The 6,738-nt window shown below is 28.4% G+C and overlaps 1 non-coding gene across 1 annotated transcript; it reads left to right on the forward strand.

The window, feature by feature from the left end:
• Positions 1–1,401: 1,401 nt before the first annotated feature.
• Positions 1,402–1,492, forward strand: TRNAY-GUA. Its single transcript is given in 2 exon segments — positions 1,402–1,438; positions 1,457–1,492. It is a non-coding gene; the product is annotated as a tRNA-Tyr (tRNA).
• The last annotated feature ends 5,246 nt before the right edge of the window (positions 1,493–6,738 follow it).

Genomic DNA, 6,738 nt, shown 5'->3' on the forward strand with positions numbered 1-6,738 from the left:
CCTTGAGATGCAAAATTCATGATTCTCATCATATCTTTCTTTTAATAAAAGAGTTTGTTACAAATTTATATATTTTCAGTGAATTGTCTTACTCTAGTTGTTATGTCTTATGTGACATTGTGACATATCGGACGTCCGTGCAGAACCATATGATCAAGTACATGCATGCAAACGAAGTATATTTTATTTGGTGTTATTTTTTGAATTAAAAAATATTTTTTTTGGTATTATTGAGGGAATCATTATTTATAATTAATAATCCCATACTTGTTTTTTTGATTAACTTATGTTTCACAAGTATTGAGAAAATAGATCCATTAATTTGTGTTTCATAAGTAGTTTACAAACAGAAGATTAGTAAAAGGTGGGAGAATCTTATGTTTTGTACGGAATATGTATATATATAACTTTCATTTCCAAGGTGATAGTTGTTGAATCGACAATTCATTTTAGTCCAGAGACTTTAAAGTATCCAGAACAAAATAATAAAGATAGATGTAGAAATCATCATCGATAAGAAAAGGCAGATTGGATAATATAAAGCTATTGTAGTTGTCATGCTTGTACATCAACTAAAACGAGTGAAGCTAAGTAAATTCTACACAATGAAATATTCTTTATTTTGCTTCTAAAGTAATTAATAAAAGAAATTACGAAAAAAAATAATATAAAATCAGCAATAAGAGATTTAATGAAGAATGATAGTTTAGTGAATATAGTACAAAAGCAGCTACACAAAGACTAATTTATATTTCGACGATCAAACAAAGATGTATTGATTACTTCAATTCAAGTTTATTCTTGGAAAAAGGCAAGAAGTTTCTACCAACACTATAGGAGTAATAGTTAACATTATCAAAATCATTGACTTTATATACAAAATAACAATAATAATTTCAAATTTTTCAACATTTCATCACAATGACTCACAATTTGCATCATCTTTGTCTACAAAAATAGCAAACTATGAACCAACAAACAGAAAACAACAAGTATGTAATACCTTAGCTTATATAATCTATATTTCATATGCATATTCTTGGCGTTTTTCTTAGGCTTCAAGTGATCGCCAAAAAAAGGGGCTACAAAAGTCAAATAGAGTAGACATTAGAAAACATTATTTTTTGGTACAAACATTAGAAAACAATATAATTAGACTTTAAAGTTTATGTTTGTTGGTAAACACCCCCCTTTTCTCCCCAAAAAATAAGAAATAGTTTGTGCAATTATTTATAACGTACCAAAAAAAATAAAACATTTGACAGCTTAGTTGCCTAAAAAAGAGGGTTAATGGTATTAGGTAAGAAAAGAAATTAAGATCAATCAGATTAAAATATTTTTTTTTAAATAAAGTACATTTAAAAGGGTATAAATAATTAATATGAAGAAAATAAATAACATCCGACCTTAGCTCAGTTGGCAGAGCGGAAGACTGTAGTGGGTAAGCCCGTTAGAAATCTTTAGGTCGCTGGTTCGATTCCGGCAGGTCGGATTTTTTTCCTCCCTCTCATCAATTTTTTTTTTTTTTTTTTTTTTTTTTTTTTTTTTTTTTTTTTTTTTAATACTTGCTTCATGTTTTTTTTAATTGCACCATAAGCTATTTTACACTTGCTAATACATTACTTTTTTTAGAGAAAGACTTGCTAATACATTACTTTATCTGTTAATATCTCAATTATACTTTTGTAAAAAATTATATAAAAAAAAATTTAATACTTGAAAAGTAAATTTCGAGAGGAATATAACTAGATCCCATATAACTATGTTTTTCTTAATAGATAAATCACAAATGATGGTAAAAAAAGATTAAGTTAATAATAGTGTAAGAAAAGAAAAACGGACGAAGTACAAAGCTTTTTTTGTTTTCCTGGGAAATTATTATTATCATGGGGTTACTTTTGTTAATGTTATAGGAGTTACTCAATCAATATTATAGGGGTTACTTCGTCAGTGTTATTATAGAAATTACTTGATTAGTTTTATATATGTTACTCGATTAGTGTTATAAAGAGTATTGTTACAAGCTATGTGGCTAGCCGCAAACAAAAATGCACTGATCCCCCCCCCCAAAATAATATATACTTCCTCCATCCCAAACTAACTGACTCATTAGACTCTTTTTTTTTCCCCTATTTATATACTTAACTTTGATTATAATTTTAAACTAGGTTAAATTCCTGTGCGATGCACGGGTTGTTAAATATTTTTGACAATAATGTTAAAATATAAAGTATAAAAAAAATATTTAGAATTATTTCATTTAGGTATATATGGAATATAATTGTCAAACTGAAAAGAAAATATTATAAGGTTTCAATAGTTTCTTAAAGATTTTGCAAAAAAATAAAAATAAAAAAAATGAGAGAGAGAAGTGAAGAAGGCGGAAATTTTGTTCATAAGGTAATGACAAGTGTCATAGAACGATTTGCTTTTAATATAGGTTAGTAGATCAACATTATAGTTGTTCGATAGGTATTGAGACCATCTCCAATGGTGAGACTTGAACGAGTTTTTTTTAGGAGATGGAGATTTTTTTTTTTTTGCAAAGTATTTGTTGCTAAATACTCAACTTTGAGTCTCATTTGACAAAAATTATAGACCCTTTATCAATATTATAAATGCATAATATATTTGTAATTTAATTTCTTTAAGTTTTATATGTATTTTTTCTTTGTTTTTTTTAAACTTATATAATGGATTTGGTGAGGCATAAATTGAAAGTGACATTAGTATACTCTAGAAAGTATTACCATTGAAAAATTAGACTTTACCTGAGTTGTTAAATTGAGAAGTGGGTTGGGTATCACCATTGGAGGTGAAAAATAACTCATTTTATATTTCAATACTCAAAGTTGACCCTCACAAATGGAGATGGTATGATTTAAAGTATCAAATATAATTTTTTTATATAATTCTTATTAATATTTACTTATGTAAAGGTTACATTGGATGAAATTGAAAAATATTAAAACGAGAAATAATTAATTATATTTATATAATTAAGTAAAATGATCATGGGACCATGTGTATTTAATAAGTTAAAATTAATCAAGTATTTGAACTTTTTTTTTTAGGAACCATTTTTTTTTAATTATTTTTATTTTTATGTATGTATCTATAGAAAATTTAATCGAATTAATTTATGAGATTAAGATGTTAAAACTTGACCCGTCACCTAGTCGTAGGAACCTTAAATTCAACCACCTTTCTCATAGTATATATAAAATTAGCAGCAAGGGTTAATGTTTAATGTCACTGTCAAATTAAAGACCTAAAAATGGTTCCTACAGGGGCCTGTACGGTGCAACGTACAGTCGTTTTGTAGGAAAGAACATGATATATAAAAGTAATGAACATATAGTTATAGTGAAAAGAACGTACTATTAAAATGTAATGAGCATATACCTAAAGTAAAAATAACATACTATTAAAATGTAATGAACATATACCTAGAGTGAAAAGAACATATTTGCACCAAAAAAATAAATAAAAAGAACATATGTTTATGTTCATTGTTCAGTCAGTATAATGTACTTTATTTGCAACATAAAGATCATTGCTTAATGTGAAATGTTTATTAAATTTTGTCTTCAAATTAGGGTGGTTATATATAGATAAAGTTTATTACATAATATTATCATGTTCTTTATTAATATTGCAGATGTTCTTTAGATATGAAAAAAATATATAAAATTGAATGTTCGTTACAAAACAACTATATGTTCTTTACAAAATAGTTACATGTTCTTTTTGCATTTTTTGGCTGTACCAAGCAAGGTACAGCCGCCTGCACCTTAAAATTTTCAAAAAACTAACTTAAATAATTATAGACAACAAGATAATAAGTCAATGATATATGTTAAATCATACCGCGGAATGGAATAAATCAAGAGAGTGAATTTAATGGGTTTTCTAGTTGTCATTTTACTTGGAGCACAACATCCCTTGCTAAGAAGCAAGCTAACGCTGCTTTGTAAGATTAACAGTTTGACCAAAGTAATGAATTCCTTCGTCTTTTATTAATATGGGACATTTACATATGTAGATAAGGGATAAAGCTATACAAATTTTAACAAACGTAGTGCATTGTACTAAGCTACTTACCACCACATATCAAAGTTGTGTGTTTAAATGTGTTTTATTAATATATAATTAGACTATAAGCCCGAGAGATACTCTATAAAGTGGACATTCATAACGGGTGCAGCCGACACCCGTTTAACAGCCACAATGAGTTCAAACTAGCTATAGCCTATGGGTATAGTATTACATTGAGCACCAAATCGTCTTCCTGTTGTCACATGATTGAGTCTTCATTGCCAATTGTTTTGCTAAAAGCAGTAGTGAGTTACATACGACAAGACTAGAAAAAATTGTTCAAAAACTCGAACTATAGGCTGAAAATTGACGGATATATCAACATCTGAAATTGATTAAAAAAAGAAATAAAAGGGGAAAGGGGGGCGGATTTATCAAAATCAATAGGATGGTGCATGTGGCACAACTTAATTGCGCCACTATAACTTTATGGTGAAAAGACAAAGAGGCCATATCTCATGAATTTATGATTGAAGTACTTGGTCATTTAATAACCATTAAAATAACACTACATTCGTGTAATTTTAATTTTAATTTTTTTTTTTATAAAATTAAATTACATACCAGATTATATTAAAAAGTCGTTTATAAAAACATCTATTGACACGTAAATTCTTTTAGATTACGTCATGTCATCTCACAAATATTTCATGACGCCACATTATATACTCAACATCTCTTTATGCCACATCATTACTGAATTAACCTTAATCATTACGCCACATCACCCATATAAAAAATTAAAAGGTTAAGGGAATTTGAGCACCCAATCACGTACACGTATAGAAAAAGTTGGGTACTTAACCGTCTTAACCCATTATCAAGTATGTTATAAATGTGAAAAAGAAATGTACATAAGTGTAATAAAAAAAAAATTCAATATAATAATGTCGAATTCAGTTTTCAAAATCCTTATAAATAAATACCCCAATTGCACAATTACAGAAGTAGCAACTCGGGACAATAATGCCCAAGCTACATACTCACTAGTTAATTTATTTATTTGTTGCAATCATATATCAATTATATGATTAAGAGTTTAACCACATACATAGTGAAGGAAGTTTTATCCTAGAATTAACCCATCAACAAAGTAACACATTTAAAAATCCTAAACATATACTTTATTCTTATCACTTCTTCCCTCATATGGATTTTTTCCCCCTTAATTAATACGAAGTATCTTCATGTTTTTAAAATCCTTAGGGTTTTTTTTTTCTTTAAAAAAACAATTGTACCTCACTCTTACTTTATCTATCTTTTGGCACTTCGATCTATTTTACTTAATCATCTTTTTTTTACACTCACTCATTACATCAACATTATCTAGTTTCTCTCTCAATATCCTCAATTTACATGTAAAAATTAATAAGTGTAAAACCTTTTGAAAATGAGAATAGTATTTCATTTTAAATTTTCTTTACGTGGGAGTGACCAATTTTTATATTAAAATATTAATTAATAACACACAAATTTATTAGCGTTTGATAAATCCATTGGGCTATTCACCAGCCCACGTCAGATTACATACAAACTCAGCAAAGTTTCATCCTAAAGTCAATTCTTTAATGCGTGAGTTATTTTCTAAACATATCGTGACCTACGTGATCTAAGAATTACCTAGGAAAGAAAAATTAGAAGATTAGGTCCCATTTGTATTTGGATCGTTTCATACTATTTATTCTATTTTCCAATTTACATTCCATAATATAACTCAAAATTCTTCAACTAGATTCGAAGTCAACATCAAATCACAAGAGATTTGATTTATTTGCTTAACTGGCCTAAGGTGGTGTAGCTTTCATCTTGCAACATTGAAATGAAAAGTGACACAGAAAGCAGCCATGACTTGTTAATGGTCCACACACAGTAATCATAAGGCCCAAAATTTTATTTTAATAAATATAATTCAAGAATTATTATCATGTCATGCATAAGAAGATTTCCATAGATGGGAAAATTAACTTCCCTTGACTTTTTGTTAATTAATGTCAACTTTGTTACTATGACTTAAATTCATATGTACTTCTATACTACCAGTACAAGTATAATTATTGAATGCATGAAATGCATACAAGAAAAACATGAAAAACAACTCAATTTACTTTAACATGAGCTTGAAAACATCAAAAATCTAAGAGGGATAAAAAAAGTGAGTGTTTTAGATCGTTCAAAATTTAGACATCAATAATTTCTTAAGTAATATATACTTCGTACTATGTGTACTTGTACTCTATAATATACTGTAAATTGAGAGAAATTTAATGAAGACAACCATAATATTATAAAAATTATATGGTCACAACTATTATACATTAATATTTACAGAAATATGAGTTGTCGATTTATTTATAGAAATGTCATGGTGACTGGACAAAATTGTTGATCTATTTGCCATTTTATAAGTGAATTGCTAAACACCGCCAACAAAAATGATCACCACCGCCAACATTCGGTGTGAATGGACACTCGTACCCTTATTACTTCACCACCCCTTATCCTCCAGGCGATGACCACCATTACTCTGATCGGCGACCCACCATACCCTCCTCTATGACGACCCACCACCTTCCCTCGCCAGCGGTAAGGTGGTGGTTTAATATATATATATATTTTTTATTTCAGGCAACCGCGGTAAAC

The sequence above is a fragment of the Chenopodium quinoa genome, unplaced genomic scaffold (genome assembly GCF_001683475.1).
Source record: "Chenopodium quinoa cultivar QQ74 unplaced genomic scaffold, ASM168347v1, whole genome shotgun sequence".
Taxonomy (NCBI): Eukaryota; Viridiplantae; Streptophyta; class Magnoliopsida; order Caryophyllales; family Amaranthaceae; genus Chenopodium; species Chenopodium quinoa.